At 43.9% G+C, this 18,070-nt stretch overlaps 1 protein-coding gene and 1 long non-coding RNA gene across 5 annotated transcripts in view; both read right to left on the reverse strand.

Moving 5' to 3' along the window:
• CLSTN1 (calsyntenin 1) overlaps positions 1–18,070 on the reverse strand; it is a 107,912-nt gene that overhangs the window by 38,563 nt on the left and 51,279 nt on the right. The window lies entirely within an intron of this gene.
• LOC111823760 lies at positions 721–4,589 on the reverse strand. The gene is made up of 2 exons (XR_002826844.1): positions 2,212–4,589; positions 721–2,081 (listed from the first exon to the last, which is right to left on the reverse strand). It is a non-coding gene; the product is annotated as an uncharacterized LOC111823760 (long non-coding RNA).

Raw genomic sequence — 18,070 nt, forward strand, 5'->3', positions numbered from 1 at the left:
GTTGGGGGGAACCAGGCCTGCAGGGGAAAGCAGTTGGGGGGAACCAGGCCTACAGGGGAGGGCAGTTAGGGGGGGACCAGGCCTGCAGGGGAGAGCAGTTGGGGGGAACCAGGCCTGCAGGGGAGGGCAGTTGAGGGGACCAGGCCTGCAGGGGAGGGCAGTTAGGGGTGACCAGGCTGGCAAGGGAGGGAAGTTAAGGGTGACTGGGCCGGCAGGGTAAGGCAGTTGGGGCGACCAGGCCTGCAGGGGAGAGCAGTTAGAGGTGACTGGGCCAGCAGGGGAGGGCAGTTGGGGGCAACTAGGCCTGCAAGGAAGGGTAGTTAAGGGCAACCAGGCCGGCAGGGGAGGGAAGTTAGGGGCAATCGGGCCAGCAGCGGAACAGTTAGGCATTGATCAGGCTGGCAGGGAAGTGGTTAGGGGGTGATCAGGTTGACAGGCAGAAGCAGTTAGCGGCAATCAGGCAGGCAAGCGGTTGGGAGCCAGCAGTCCTGGATTGTGTGAGAGGGATGTCCCAGATTGGAGACGGTGCAGGCTGGGCTGAAGGACACCTCCCCACCCCCATGCACGAATTTCGTGCACCGGGCCTCTAGTTTAATATAAAATTAGAAAATAGGAGAAGAAACCCCAGCGCCCAGCAAGCTGGGGAAGGAAAACACTTGGGAACGGAGTCCTCTAAGGCCTCTCAGTCATCATGTGCATGGAAACTGCTCAGAGCACCTGTGTGGTTTGTACGCGCCTGTTTATCCATTAACTCTTACAATGCAAGTCGATCAGAAATACAGTTATGCCAAAAAAATACATGCCGTGGCTTCCTGAAATTTCCCACTCTGCAACGTTATCAGAAAATACAGGCCAGGTTTGCCCTTTCCTTTCTTCTTTATCATCGTCACATTTGTCTTGAATCGAAGTAGGACAGGGCGCTGTCCTGAACTGGAACATAATAGTCCGGTGGTAATTCCAAGGTCTGTGTGTTTTCGGGCTCCTGACCTTCACCCACAATGGAAAGCGTTATCGTGCACAGTCAGGAAAGGCCACGCGCACTCCAGGCCTGCTGGCATTCGCTGTCAGGGCGACTTCTCAACAGCTGCACCAGGTACCGCCATGCGCTGACGCGACTAACAAACCCGCGATGCATCAGAAAAATGACTCTGGCCTTGCTCTGCTAGTTTCTGTGTCTTTACTAGCTACGTCCTTACAATACCAATGACAGCAAGACGACTGCTTTCACACAGAGCCCCTATGTCAGTGGTTAAATAAGTGTTGTAACGTCTTTACAATCAACACCGGAGAGGAGAGCTCACTGTTGCTTTGCCGCTGAGCCTCTCGGGAAGCAGGTTTGTTTGAGAGAGCAGAACCGGCGTGACGACGACGACGAGGGAGCCCACGTCCAGGGCTGCAAGGACGCAGGAAGGAGAAAAGGACCCACTTCCCTAAGTTACTCTGGGTTCTGACCCCAGGCCCTGGGAAAATGTTAGACAGAACTCCCCTCCGGCAGATGCTGGTCTCTAAGGAATGGGCACCACACGGCACCTGGTCTGACAGGGAAGATGATGGGCGTTTTATTTTATTTTTTAAAATATTTCTTTAGTGATTCCAGAGAGGAAGAGAGACGGAGAGATAGAAACATCAATGATGAGAGAGAATCATTGATTGGCTGCCTCCTGCACGCCCCCAGTGGGGATTGAGCCTGCAACCCAGGCATGTGCCCTTAACAAGAATTGAACCTGGGACCCTTCAGTCCACAGGCCAACGCTCTATCCACTGAGCCAAACCAGCTAGGGATGAAGATGGACGTTTTAAACTCCCCACAATGAGTTTGACACTGACCATGGACAAAATTCTACACTGGTTTTTGGTGGCTCTAGAGAAGGAAAAGAAATCACAAAGAGCTGGTGACATTTTCACAAGAACAAGGTATCCAAGCCTTTTCTTTTGAGAGGGAGCGTCACGGGGAAGCTGGAAGGACGTCAGCCGCGATCAGGAGGTGCCCAGCACCTCGGTGGGAACCTGACAACCGCTGGTGAAGCAAGGACGGCGCTGAACTCGGGGGCAAGGCACTGAACCAGGCTGCTTCTCAGCTCCTGTGACGAGGACAAGACGGGGACATGGGAACTGGGTGAAAATAAAGACAGGCGGACTTAAATAGGGTTAGTGACCACCCCCCAAGGTCACGGAATGTTGAACCCAGAAACCGAAACAGAGTCTCCTGACCTTTTGAAGGCTCAGACTTGGATAACTCTCTTCAACCTTCACCTTGAATCTGAGGATGAGACGGATGGATGGATGGATAGATGGATGGATGGATGGATGGATGGATGGATAGATGGATGGATGGATGGATGTGGAATGAAGCAACAAGTTAGGAGGTGAGAGGCCTGGCTCCCCACCAACGGGACGGGAGGACCTGGAGGTTCACGTTAAATAACGTCGGTGTAATGAGGCGGCCGAGAAGCTTAGACCAGGGGTGCTAGCGCCACGCCTCCCCATCTCGGCTCCTGTGTGTGGAACCCTGCCTGTCAAACCCTCTGCCCATCTGAAAGGTGGTATCTACACCAGGGGCCACACAGAAGGAAACCAGGCAGGCTGGCCTCCTTTGGGATTAGAGGCCAAAGGCCCAGAATAGCCAACTCAATGTTGAAAGACAAGAACAAAACTTACATAAAACTACAGCAAGCAAGACAGTAAGGCATTGGTGAAGGCACTGACAGACAGATCAGTGGAACAGAACAGAGAGCCTGGAAATAGACCCGCATAAATACAGTCAACTGGTCTGTGACAAAGGAGCAAAGGCAGCACAATAGAACAAAGTCGTTCAACAAATGGTGCTGAGCAACTGGACAGCCACGTGGAAAAAAATGAAGCTAGACACAGACCTGGCACCCTTCACAAAAATCAACTCCAAGGGGATATAGACCTAAGTGTAAAACACAAAACCATCAAACTCCGAGAAGGCTAATAGGATAAAACCTAGATGACCATGGGTATGGTAATGACTTTCTAGATACAACACCAAAGGCACAATCCATGAAAGAAATCAATGGATTTGATCAAAACTTAAAACTTATGTTCTATAAAAGACAGTATCACGAGAGTGAGAAGACAGCCATAAACCGGGAGAAAATATATGCAAAAGTCACATCTCATAAAGGACAGTCATCCAAAATATACAAAGAATTCAACAATAAGAAAACCAACACAATTTTAAAAATATGGACACTTCATCAAAGAAGATATACAGATGGAAAGATGTTCAACAGCATAAGTCATTAGGGAAATGCAAATTAAAGCAATAATAATAATACCATGTCACCCCTATTGAGAATGGCCAAAAGCCAAAACACTGACGACACCAAATGCTGGTGAGGATGTGGAGCAATGGGGACTCTCTGTCACTGCTGGTGGAAATGCAAAATGGTGCAGCCACTTTAGAAGACAGTTTAGCAGTTTCTTACAAAACTAAAGGTTAATTAAAGGAAAAATAAATAAATAAACACACTCTGATCATATGCCCAGCAAGCATGTTCCTTGGAACTTACCCAAATGTCCACACAAAGACCTGCGCATGGATGAGTATAGCAGCTTTACTCATCTTGCCAAAGCTTGGGAGAAACCAAGATGCCCTTCTGTGGGTGAATGGTAACACTGTGGTCCATCCAAACAACGGAATATTATTCAGAGCGAAAAAGAAATGAGCTACTGAGCCATGAAAAGACATGGAGGAAACTTAATGTACATGACTAAGTGAATGAAGCCAATCTGAGAAGCTACCTACCTTGTGATTCCAACTACGTGACATACTGGACGAGACAACACTATGGAGACAGTAAAAGCATCAGTGGCTGCAGGGGCTCAAGGGAGGGAGGAATGACCAGAGAGAGCACAGGATTGTTAGGGCAGTGAAACCGCTCTGTGTGATACTACAATGGTGAACACATGTCATACATCTGTCCAAACCCACAGAAGGTGCAACACTAAGAGTGAGCCCTGGTGTAAACTGTGGACTTTGGGTGGTGACGCTGTAAGGTAGGGGCGTTAGTGGTAATGAGCGTACCGCTATGGTGCAGGACGTCAACAGTGGGGCAGGCTGTGCATGTGGGGACCAGATATATGGAATCGCTCTGTACTTTCTACTACTTTTTGCTATGAACCTAGAACTGTTAAAAGCTATGTTCACTTTGCCCTGGCCGGTGTGGCTCAGTTGGTTGGGTGTCATCCCATGAACCAAAGATTGCCGGTTTGATTCCCAGTCAAGGTCACATGCCCGTGTTGCAGGCTCGATCCCTGGTAGGGGGCCTGGAAATAGACCCACATAACTACAGTCAACTGGTCTGTGACAAAGGAGCAAAGGCAGCACAATAGAACAAAGTCTTTCAACAAATGGTATTGAACAACTGGACAGCCACGTGGGAAAAAATGAAGCTAGACACAGACCTAGGCAGCCAATCGATGTTACGCTTTCACACTGATGTTTCTCTCTCTAAAAATCAATAAACTATTCTTTAAAAAACAACAAACTTATATTCATTTTATGTAATGTGAATTTTACCTCAATTTTAAAAAGGGGTAGTTACATACAATGGAGTTTATGAAACACCAAACAGTTTACTATAGTGTTCTAAACACTTACAAAATCAGTTCACTCCTCCTAAGAACCCTATGCGATAGGTACTAATCTCCTTTTATGAAGAAGGATGGAGAAACTGAGGCACGGAGAGAGTAAGAAGCCTGCCTAACAGCAGAGCTGGGCTTTGAACCGACAGTTTAGCTCCAAAGTCCATGTTCTTAACTAGGCCACTGCACTCCCTGCCGCAGCCTTTATTCTGTGGGGACACAGAGGCAGACGGCTGACAATGAATGCTGCCCTCCAAGATGAAGGGGGCCCCCTGATTGGATGGGTTCCGGCAGAGAGGAGCTAGCTGAGGCCGGTGATCACCCTAGAGAGAAAACAGCAAACTCGGCACTAGAGATTCCCAAAGCTCCCTGATCCGAAGCTGGGATGAACACTATTCATTACAGGAAGACACAGGGTTAAGGACACTCTCGTTGGTCTCTACTACGTATTCCTACTTTTCCTATTCTGAGCTACATCAATATCATAGTGACAACAATAACAACTTCAATTGCTTTCCTCTCTGGAAAACGGGCTTACTGAGCCAATCTATAATAATAGAAGCATAATATGCTAATTAGACCAGACAGCTAAATAACCTTCCGGAGGTGTGAGGGCCGAGGCAGCCCCCATGGCTGTGAGGGCCAAGCCACCTGCACGAATTTCGTGCATCAGGCCTCCAGTTGATCTATAAAATCCCTTCTAGAATGCTAGCCATATAACTCCGAAGCTGGTTTTTTAAGATAGATTAGCAGATTTTTAAAGTTTAGGGGTTTAAAAGTACTCAACATTCTAATGCAATGATATATAAGTAGCCAGAGATCATAAAAAGTGGGAAGACAGATTTTACAAGCACAGGAAGGACTTTATCATAAAAACTGGGAAAGGGTTAGATGACCTCGCAAGGGGAAGCGAGTTGTGGGATGTAGTCTAGCCAAGAACTAGGCCCCGGTCAACAAGGGCGATACAAACAAACAAACAAACAAACGACCATCCCCACCCAGACTAACAGGACAGGTGCAAGCCCATGCATGACTTATTCCAGAAAACGCCCAACAAGTTTTCAGGAAATTAAAGCAAACGGCAGTACAGGCCTCTCTTATTGTAGTAATTATAAAAAGTGTTTTTACAATGAAACCAGCCAAGCAAGGTCTCAAAAGGGCCATCATGTGAGGGGGGGAAAAAAGGAAAGAAAAGAAAAAAGTTGGTAATCTTTCAAAAAAAAATACACATGCTTGCTTTTTTTTTTTTTCTCCATCTCACCCTACAGAAAATACTACTATGGGAAGTGTATACTACCAAAGAATAAACCTGATTTTAACATCTACTTATGCTTTTCCATCTATTCCTGTCTTCTCCACCATTAAGAATGTGTCCTTTAATAAAATTAAAAAGAAACCAGAAGTAATAATCCAGACACACACACAGGGTACTGCAGCCACGCCTAGAGCCCTCACTGGTGGCAGCAGGGGTGTGCTGAACACTGAAAGCAAATCCAGGTCTTCTTCTTTTTGCTTTATTTTTATTGTTGACACAACTACAGATGTCCCCATTCCCTCATCCCCCCAGCTCCCAGCCCCCTTCCCTCTGGCCATCACCACACTGTGTCTGTGTTTGGGTTATGCATATATATTCTCTGGCCAATCCCGTCACCTCCATTCATCTAGTCCCCCCCCACACACACACACACACCCCTCCCCTCTGAGATCTGTCAGTCTGCTCCACGCATCCATGCCTCTGTTTCTATTTTGTCTGTCAGTGGATTTTGCTCATTAGATTCCACATCTAATGAGATCACAGGGTATGTGTCTTTCTCTGACTGGCTTGCTTCACTCAGCATGATAATCTCTAGGTCCATCCATGCTGTTCCGCGCCTGTCGTCTCACTCAAGAAAGCAAGTGACAGTATAAGTGACAGACGTGGTTATAGGAATTAGTTCAATTAACTCTAATTTTTTTTAAAATATATTTTTTAATTGATTTTTTACAGAGAGGAAGGGAGAGGGATAGAGTTAGAAACATCAATCAGCTGCCTCTTGCACACCCCCTACTGGGGCTGTGCCCGCAACCAAGGTACATGCCCTTGACCGGAATCGAACCTGGGACCCTTCAGCCCGCAGGCCGACGTTCTATCCACTGAGCCAAACCGGTTAGGGCAACTCTAATTTTTTTTTCCAGGTAAATCATTTGCAAGCTTTCCTTTGCTGTTTCAGCTATCATTTAGAAGCAAAGCACTGGGTGATATAGCCCCCAACTGTATTCTGACATCAACTACTGCCCAACAGCAACAGTTATCAGGTTGTGGTCTGAGGACTCTCGGGGGTCCCCAAGACCCTTTTAGGGGGCTCACAAAGCCCTCCCTTTTCCATCCATGTATCTGTGCGAGGCCCAATTTTTTTCATCTACTTCAACCAAATAACAGATAGCAACAGGTAGAATGTAGAATCCCGCTGTCTTCTCCTAACCCATGTTAAGGAGAACAGCAGAAATGGAAGCAATGCCAGTCTTATTAAATTATTTTTTGTTTTGGAAAATGTATTTTTCATTGAATATATGTTGTTACCATCTAATGGGTTTATTACTGCTATTCTAAATAAGATAATAAGTATTTTAATAGGGTCTCAGTGTAATTTCTAACCCGCCCACACAAACACAAGGTCTTCAGGGTCCTCAGTAACTTCTGAGAGCACAGGGGTCCTGACACCAAGCACTCTGGGAACCCTACAGACCCTACCACGTCCCTCTAATGGATATTATACCCGCCATTCCCGGACAAATGTTTAATGACTGACACTGAGAACATTATAAAACACCCTCTATAAATAAATTCATCTTGTTTAAAACTCTATGTAGATAAATTTTTACAAGGGAAAGATTTTTACACGTGTTAGGACTGTTATCTCAGAGAAGCAGTATTTTAGGTCATCTTAACTTTTCTTTTTTGCTCTAAATTGTACTTTTATGTTTTACAGTAAGGAGGGAGGGGGACACCTGGAGCAGCATTTCCCAAAGTGTGTCCCATGGAACACTGGTGCCCGCGATGCCTCAGGAAGAGTCCATGATCAAGTCAGTTGCCTAAATGTTGACCATAACCCGCACTCAGCAATTCTTCCACACACACAAATACACTAACAGTCTGGCAAGTCCTGCAGTAATGAAACCTGTTTAACACATTTCTCAACTTAGGTGACCAACAGACCCTTTCACCAAACCACACCTGTGCATGTAACATACTTGGGGAAGCACTGCCTTAGAGAGCAACCTGTCACCCTGCATCCTAACAGCTGGGAGAGGAGGCCTGCAGCTCGCTGCTCCTTTCTGGTGGGTGTTAGAAGTGCCTAGGTCGCCATTATTAGCATGGGTGACTTGTAGTAAACGACACAGAAATCCTATCGAGACCCTCTGGAGGTGGTAAAAGACATTTCTCACATTCGCTTTAGTAAAATATCTCCATACAAAGGAGCAAATTTGATATAGATTTAGGAGCTTCAAAAAACTCAATGAACAGTTTTAAATAGCAATTCTTAAGTGACATTTTCTTTGATGAAAAACCTTAAGTACATTTGACCATGAGCCATTCCTTGAAAGACATGAGGAAGTATTCTCTGAAAGGATGGCCTGCCCATGGACAGTCCGGCATGGCGGCCAGCGGCCTGCAGGGGCCCAAGTTTTCGGAAGGCCCATTGCCCAGGCTCCACCACCTCCATCCCTCACTCCAGGATCCTGCTGACCAGGTCTCCTCCCTCCTGCCGCCTTCTTTCCTGTTCAAGGTCACAATGAACAGGCCACTCCCCTCCTCCCCTCTCAGGCTGGGTCACTCTGAAGCCACATGAAGACTCCCCCTTCCTGCCCTAACCGGTTTGGCTCAGTGGATAGAGCATCGGCCTGCGGAGTGAAGGGTCCCAGGTTCGATTCCGATCAAGGGCATGTACCTGGGTTGCAGGTGCATCCCCAGTGGGGGGTGTGCAGGAGGCAGCTGATCGATGTTTCTCTCTCATCAATGTTTCTAACTCTCTGTCCCTCTCCCTTCCTCTCTGTAAAAAATCAATAAAATATATTTTTAAAAAAAGACTCCTCCTTTCTTCCTGAACTCTCTCTTTTTTTTAATTGTTTAAAGTATTACCTATGTCTCCTTTTTCCCCAATTGACACCCCCCTCCCCAAACTCTCTCTTACTGCCTCCTATTCCAGGTTCGAGCCAGGGAGTGCCTGGCCATGGCTGATGCCCCCAAATCTTTTAAAACCACTCTTCTACTTCAAGGCCTACTTTCCACAACATTTTTATTATTATTATTGATTTCGGAGAGGAAGGGAGAGAGAGATAGAAACATCAATGATGAGAGAGAATCATTGATCAGCTGCCTCCTGCAAGCTCCACACTGGGGATCGAGCCTGCAACTGGGGCATGTGCCCTGACCAGGAATGAAACCATGACCTCCTGGTTGATAGGCCAATGCTCAACCACTGAGCCATGCTGGCCAGGCTTACCACATTTTAACAAGCACTTCATTGGCAGTGTATATACTCACCAGTATTAATACTGTGATGGGATGTGTGCTATGGTTTACTGCAAGTTTGCCCGATTTTCACTTGTTATGGGTTAAACAGATTTCTGACAATCACTTTTGGAGCTTAAACACTTTATAACAATGTTCCCAGGGGAACACTATTTGAGTTCCAAGATGAATTCATAATAGATGATATGAATTGCTTTTTCAGGTCATCTGGGAATTAGAAATGGGTCCCAGGAAACAATACACCAGACAAAGCTAGGTGAAGGCAGCTGACACAGTCACTAGACGACAGCAGCAGAGCAGAGGTGGCCAAGGAGCCTCAGCCGGGTGAGCTCCCCTCCCAGGCAGTCAGATCCGAGCAGGGGAACGGAACCCTGCCTGAGCATCTCAGGAGAAAGGCTCTCAATCTGACCAGAAGGGACTAACTTGTTAGCCACTACTGGGGGTTTCTCAGATGTCGGGGTTCACCACTGCCCACTGCACCAGCTTGCCTCAGTTTACCTGTCTATCTATACTTGGGTTTCCAACAGAGAAGAAGGTATAGTCAGGACTGCTCTATTCAAGACAAGGATTTTGCCCCCAATGCCTTTCTGCTCCCCTACACGACTCAGCTGCATTTCTAGATAAAACAGGAACTTTTTGGCCTCTCCCTTCAGGCCTAACTAACCCAAACCTAATGGCCCACACCGGCTTTCTCACTGTCCCTGGCGTCACTCTGTCCATCAGCACTGGAAACGACATCCACATACTATATACTTAGTAAGAAAAAAATTCAACGAAGACTTACTTTCTGATGCATTACTTTTTTATAGTAAAAAAATCTCAAACCTTTCAAAAATAGTAAGAAAATAATTCTTTAAAAATGGGGTTGAGAAACTTCTCAACTGAATAAGCAAATATGTATTAATCACTGGTGTTTTTGACCTATATAAAACAGTTCATCAAATATTAATGTTGCAGTTATTAATACAAGTCATCATTAGGGGGAACAGCTATGTTATGAAATTACCTCACTGGGACTTGTTCCTCCAATTAGTAAAGGTTTAAAAATGTCAGATTTCATACAAAAAAAGCATTTGTGTAATTTTCTATCCTAGGCCTTAAATATTTAGAGAATGCTATTAGTTGCTTCTTTTAATAAAGCTCCATACACTTAGGAATGGACTTTTTAAACTGTTGCCAAATGAAAATGCTCTATTCAGGAATCATGGGCAGATATTACTGGATATTTACAAACACAACCCAGAAGCCAGATCCACCCAGGCTGCGGGAGTATCCCAGGTGCCTGCCATGAACACAGCGTTGGTAACTGAGGCGCTCAGATACCCGCAGGGCTGCTGCCCACCTTCTAGTCCTCCCACGGCTCCTTCCATCACTGAAGCTCAAAGTGAATGTGGCCTGGGGAGGAATGAAATGCAAGCCAGTGCATTATGCTACTTACTAGCTCTTCTGATAAACATTAGAAATGCATGGAAGAAGAAAAAAGATCAGGGATTACTGAAGAATTTTAATTATTTCTGTTATCCTTGTTACTAAGTCTGTAAGTAACAGGAAACTGGCATGAATTAGTCAAGGCATTTTAAAGGTAAACATAACCTGCTTGAGGCAAAGGCTCTAATCCCCCAATCAAAAGGGACAGTTCTTCCATTAGCCTCCATTGTCTGCTGTGACCTTAGAGTGGTCTGTCCTTTGTCAGGTGCTAGGGACAGAGAAGAGCATGCAGCCTCCACCCTGAGGCCACCAGAGAATAAGTCTCCCAATGTGGGGAGGGGGCCAGAGGGGAGGTGACCCCAGGGCTGTGCATCAGCTGGCTTATCGGAAAGGGTGCCCAGAGGACCCTCAGGGCTAGGCCCACATCCTGACTGTGAACACTGCAGTGTAAGTCTGTGAACACCCAGGCCCGGTGCTGGGCCCCATGCTTTGTTCAATGCTGTTGTCATTTTGAAATTCTTAATTTTTGAACAAAGGGGCCCTGCACTTTGATTTTGCACTTGCCCCATGTATTATGCAGCTGGTGCTACCAACATTCATCATTAGCTACATCTAAAATATGCAAAATTAAATGTGACTGGATTCTGCATTTAAGATGAAATAAATTATGTTCTTTAAAGGCCACTTATACAAATCATTCTTAAATTTTACATACTTCAATTTAAGTTTATGACATTCAATTTTTTCTTGGTGATCCTTAAAATGAAAGCACTATATTATATAACAAAAAATTATGCAGTATTAAGAAGAGCCCAGAATGTCTTTGTTAGACTTTACATAGGTATTAAACAAAGATGACATTCATTTTACTGAGTTTTAAAAATTCACTTTGATTCTAAAGACATATTTCTAAGCGTTTTATACTGTGAAGATTGGGTAAGTAACAAATAGTAAAATAGTAAATTAAAGAATAAAAATCAAAGCAGCAGCCCTGGCTGGCTGGTTGGAGCACTGGGTGTGGGCGTGGACTGTGGACCGTGGACCACAAATGTGCTCGGCCTTTCTTAAAGTGACAGGTGGCAACAACCAAGAGCTGCAGGACTGATAAGATTTAGTCCTAAGGAAAGCTGACTAAAGGCTCAAACAATGTTTTAAAGAAAAGGGTTGCTTTGTGTGCGAGCAAGTGCCCAAGCTGAGAGATAAATTGTCAGGAACACGGGAAGGTAGGTCTGTTCGACAGGGAAGGCTGCTTACGTGTAGAGGACAGAGCTTTCAAAACTCCCTTCAACTCAAAGTCTAAGGTCCTGGATAGGAATGATATGGATGATAACAGCAAAGGAAGAAGCTGGTTGCACGAAATGCCAGTTTGTCCCTAGACCAGGAAAATAATCAGCGACTTAACCCTCTAATAAGAAAACTCTCGCCCTGGCTGGTGTGGCTCGGTTGGCTGAGCATCATCATCTGGTGCACCAAAAGGTCGCAGGTTCGATTCCTGGTCAGGGTATGTGAGGGAGGCAACTGATCGATGTTTCTCTCTCTCTCTCCCTTCCTCTCTCTTAGAGAAAAAAATCAATAGAAAACTCTCTGACAACTGTGAAATATGTACCTGGTTAGAAAGACTCTCCTAGAGTAATTATGAGTTCAAAAGTTGAATGTAGGACGGTGCAGCCATTGTGGAAAACAGTCTGGCAGCTCCTCAAAATGTTAAACATAGAGTTACCATAAGACCCAGCAATTCCCCTCTTAGGTATATACCCAAGAGAGCTGAAAATAGATATCCACACAAGAACCTGTACACAAATGTTCACAGCAGCATTGCTCATAGAAGCCACAGAGTGGGAAACAACTCCAACGTTCATCAGCTGATGAACGGAAAAATAAATGTTGTATATCCATCTGATGGAACCTTGCCTTAGTCTGTTTGGGCTGCTGTAACAAAATAACATAGACTAGATGGCTTATAAACAACAGAAATGTATTTCTCACGCTCTGGAGGCTGGGCCCAAGACCAAGGTGCTGGAATGTGGTGTCTGGTGAGAGCTCCCTTTCTGGTTCCTTGGACAGCCATCTTCTCTGTGTCTTCACTTGGTGGAAAGGGCAAGGGGTCTTTTAAAAGGCCACTAATCCCATCCGGGAGGGCTCCATCCTCATGACCTAATCATCTCCCCAAAGCCCCACCTCCAAGTACTAAGACTTGAGGGAGGAGGATTCGGTCTCAACATAGAAATTATGGAGGGACACAAACCTATACAAATATTATTCAGCCATAAAAATAAATAAAGTTCTGACTCAGGCTATAACATGGATGAATCTTGAGAACGTCATGCCAAGTGAAAGAAGCCAGTCACAGAAGGCTGTGTATTGTATGATTCTCGTGTTATGACATGTCCGGACTAGGCAAGTCCAGATTAGCGGCTGCCAGGAGATGGGGGAAAGGGGAATTCAGAGTGACAGTTAAGGGCTATGGGGTTTCTTTTTGGGGTGATGAAAACATTCTGAAATTAGATAGTGGTGATGATTGCGCACTGAATTGTGTATTTTTAAAAGGGTGAATTTTATGGTATGTGACTTATGTTTCAATAAAGCTGTTTAAATTTTTATTTTAAAGAGTAGATATAGGAAAAGAAAAACATCTTTTGTCCTAAACAATGTGTTTAAGAAATTATAGATCAAGGGAGATTGAAAAGTAGCAGACTCTAGAGGTTCTTGTCACAAGAGAATAAAACTGGTCCAAAACAGATGACTGTAAAATAATATTCATGCCTGACCAAAGGTTAAAACAACATGATTCTTCCGTTATCATGCTGCGCACCACCTATTCTTACTGGGGCTTTGGAATGGAAGGGAAGGTAGCTGTGAGAGTGTTTTGTGGGTTTTTAAGATGTTCTAAATTCAGTTACTTTGAAATTACTGAATCTTCACCTGGAAATTTTTATTATTTTGTTAATCCTTACCCGGGGACATTTTTTCCATTGATTTCTTTTATTTATTTATTTTCTTTTTTTCTTTTTGTAGAGAGAGAATAAAAGGAAGGGAGGGATGGAGGGGGAGAGAGAAACATCCATGTGTGAGAGACACATCGATTGGTTGCCTCCTGCAGCGGGCCAGGTCAACAGGGGATCGATCGAACTTGCAACACTTCGGTGCTGGGCTAATGCTCTAACCACTTAACACACTGGCCAGGACTCTTTGACTAGAACTTTAAAAGTAAAAAAGCCTTAGCAACAGATTTAGTGAAAAAATTTAATCTAATAATATCACCCTACAGCTAAATGAGAAAATGAACAAAAATATTCCAAAAACACGTTAGAAAGGACCTATTAAATCAGGGACAAGTTAACACCACACTCCAATTCCTAGGTGCTGGGGGCTCTATGGAAAAGTTAGGCACTCTGTCAGCCTGACACATGGGCAGGGAACTGTCATAAGTTGTCAGTTTGAGGGTTCTGGCCTGCACAGTCTCGACTGCTGTCAAAATGTCACGTTTAAGGGTTGTTTTTTGAACAATGCAAGAATACAACATTGAAGAAGAAAAAAAGAATGCAACACTGCAGCCCTAGCTGGTTTGTCTCATTGGACAGAGCCTCGGCCAGTGAACTGAAGGGCCTTGGGTTCGATTCCGGACAAGGGCATGTACCCCGGTTGCAGGCTCAATTCCCAGCCCAGGTTGGGGCACCTGCAGGAGGCAACCCATCGATGTCTCTCTCACATCAATGTTTCTCTCTCGGCCTCTCCCCCTCCCTTTCACTCTCTCTAAAAAAATGAATGGAAAATAACCCCGGGTGAGGATTAACAACAACAAAAAGAATACAGCATTGCATAAAATCATTCCCACCACTTTTGAATCCATATCCCTGAAGCTCTGTATTTTATAACAAATCAATATCCTGAATTTCATTTATAAAAAGACACAACATTTCTTCAATTACCTCTGCTCTTACCAAATGAAGACCACAGAAAAAGCAAGGTCTATATAAAAGCATAATGATCTAAAACCTCAATTAACCAGAACATGGGAGCTACACTCTGGGTGACTTCCAGGGTAATCAGATCTCCTACTTTGTTTTTAACTCTCATCAATAAAAACCCTACCTAAAAATTACATTTCCTGTCTTAAAAAGCAATCATAAAAATAATCCAATCCTTTTTCGTGTCCTAAAATTTTAACATCCCTCAGGTTCCTCATTTTAAACATGAAAAGTTGGTTTAATAAACCTAACCAAGTCCTGAAAGTACTGTCATGGAATTATAGGATTTTCTAATTTCAATGTAAAAAATAATGTTATCATATTTCATTAATATTTCACGTATTGGTCATATTCCTATCTAAAACTGAAGTGTTGTTTTAGCTCAAAAATCAAATAGTACTGACACTGAAAATGTATGATATAAACTCCTAAAACTTCCCTTTGAAAATGAGTTCCTACGAAATTGCTTGGTTTTATGCTTCTTCTCCTTAAAGTAGTATGTAGCCAAGGGTAGACTCTAGTTAACAAGATTCCAGTTAATCAGTTACAGCTCTTAAATTGGAATACATTCAGAATTATTATTAATATCTAATTATTTTTTCAGCATTATAGGTTTCCTATGTGAATAAATGATATTTAGCAATAAAAATGCTAGGTTAAGCATAATATTGAAGTCTATATTCAAATGACTTTTTCCTCAAAGCTCCTTCTGAAGAACAAGGTAACAAATTAAGGAACCATTTTCTAAAAAGGCTGAGAATTACAGCGTGTGGTTTTTTAAAAAATGGACTCAAAGTGGTAGCCACAGAGCTCCCGCCTTCAAAAGTTGCTACAGATTTTTTTTTATCTAATATCCCCAACACTACATCAACAGAAGGGTCCTTGAAAAATGATCTACTGATGAATTCTGATATCCATGTTGCAGAATTTCAGTTGTTTTATACTCTATGTCTGTAATGCTTTTTTCAGTATTTAACACTTATCTGTCAGGTAAAAATAACATCCATAAGCAAACAAACCAGACCACCCTCCCTCCCATCGTGGGGCATATGTTCTAATGAGGCAGACAATAAACAGAGTAAGTTAAGGGACAAAGGGCATCAGAGTAAGTGCTGTGAAGAAAAGGGAAAGTGAGCTGGGAAGGGAGGGCTCAGGGGTTTGGGGAGAGAGATAAAATTTCAAATAGTAAGAAGAAACCTCACTGAGAATTCTGCGTACAAACAGGAACATAACAGTCAATGTTATTTATTTGGCTTTGAAATGCATTACATGCTTGCATTTGGGTTTTTTTAATATTCATAGAAGCTTTCTATTTTCTCTATTTCATTTTCTATTTCCTCAAAATTGACTCACTGGAGAGAAGGAAGGCAGCCTACGATATGCCACAGATATTTCTAATATTTTGGTTTACTTGATGTTTTTTGAGAACTATAGCTACAACTAAAGTGAAATTTAGGGTTCTCCATAAAACTAATAGTCAAAATGCAGTTTAGATTACAAAACCTAACATCCTCTCCAGCACTTTCTGGGACCTTTGTCCCATTAATATTTATTGGAGCCGAAACTGGTTTGGCTCGGTGGATAGAGCGTCGGCTTGCGGACTGAAGGGTCCCAGGTTCGATTCCGGTCGGGGGCATGTGCCTCGGTTGCGGGCACATCCCCAGTGCGAGATGTGCAGGAGGCAGCTGATCGATGTTTCTCTCTCATTGATGTTTCTAACTCTCTCTCTCCCTTCCTCTCTGTAAAAAATCAATAAAATATATATTTAAAAAAAATATTTATTGGAGGTAGTTCGTGTATGAACAACAGCCGTCTCTAATGTCAGACTATCTTGCAGCAGTAAAACATTCAGATATTACTTGAAATGATTATCTTTCAAAGTAAACCCACAGAACGTGTCTCCCCGAATTGCATATTTACATAGAAAATATATTTGTAACATTTTTAAATGAAATCGTTTTATCAGCATTTCATGCAATATTCTGGAGACATTTTCTAACTTGCAAGCTGGAAAAAATAAAAAACACAGCAGAATAACTGATGTTTAAATATTTTTACTTTGAAGACTAAGAATTCTTAAGTATTACAAATGCACCAAGAAAAGCTTAGCCATAGTTAAGCAAGTTACAAAGGTCTGAAGTCATCTTTCACAAAAGACTTGTTAGTGCGTCAAATGAAGATATTTGATACTGAAATTTACACTGTTTAAGGATCTCAATAACACCAAAGAACTAATTTAACTAGCCCATTTGCAGATTCAATAATGAATAGCAAATGTAGGTGAAAAGACAAAAAAGAAAATATGGGTTTTAACGGGAAATGCCATCACTGACTAAACTAAATGCACTTGAACTATTCCCCAAATACCCAACCCAAGCACGTATTTTAAAAATGTGTTTGTCCCAAGAGATGCAAAACTTTGACATTTTTGCTTGGATATACTCGACTTTCAGACCTCCGCCCCAAATCTGGCAAGAACATTTCAAACTTAGCTTGATGTAACTTTTAAAGATCAAATTGTGAGCAATTTGATACTAACATCTGAACTTGATAGTCAATAGAATGTCACAAATGAAATGAAAGAAGCACTCAAAGTTCATCATCCTCCACGTGAAGAAAGGAACGTGGAACAAAAGATGCTTTCGCCTCTTCTGCCCTTTGGATGGTGAACACCATCGTTCTCTCCGTAGTCATACCAAGGAAGAGAAAATGATCATTTTTTCAAAGCTTGCTACATTGAAATACGACCATTTCTCCTAGACTTGCATCAACCTTCTCCCCCACACCCCAAATATTTTTATTGAAAAAAAAATCAGAAGAATAGATCCAAGTACCCTATAAACTACACCTAGATTACTTGGTTCCAAGGCGAAGGAAATGGTTACGATTCCAAGACTCACTCGGAAGCCTGGATCTGCAATGCGTAAGCTTTTCGCTGGCAAGATCAGTCAGTATCAGAAAGCATGTAACGCTGACAAGGTTAAGTGGATGAAGATTGAAACAAAATAATCAGCTAAGAAATATTTTTTTTTTTTGCCAAGTAACCATAAAGTAATTTCGGTCCTAAGGAATCAGAGGGCTTTCTTGTTCTGTTGAGGCCAAGAAGCCCTTGCACGATCTAAAGTGCCACCGAGGCGTCGGGGATGGAGAAGACGACGGTTTCTAACGCAGGGCGAGCCCGCGGTCGTCACCCTCGGCACGATCTCACCTTTGGGTGGAAGGTGCGAGGGGAGCAAGGGCTCTCAGCTTCTGCTCGTTTGCTGCAAGGACCCTGGGAGGGAGAGGGGGAGGAGGAAAGGGGCGCAGATGCGTGTTGCGGTGCAGCCTCGGGACCCTGGGCAGGGATGCGGAGGAGTGGGCTCTTATGTAAGCACACGCCACCCCGTGCGTGCGCCCCGCCCCGATGCGCATCGGAGACACAACACACGTACGGGCATCTCCCGGGGCGCAGCCCAGCCGCGGGCGCTGCCGGGCACGGTGGACCGACCCTCCGGCCGGGCGGCACGTCCCTCAAACCGGGCCGCCACCACCCGGGGCTGCGACGGGGGCG

Source organism: Myotis lucifugus, unplaced genomic scaffold (assembly GCF_000147115.1).
Source record: "Myotis lucifugus unplaced genomic scaffold, Myoluc2.0 scaffold_658, whole genome shotgun sequence".
Taxonomy (NCBI): Eukaryota; Metazoa; Chordata; class Mammalia; order Chiroptera; family Vespertilionidae; genus Myotis; species Myotis lucifugus.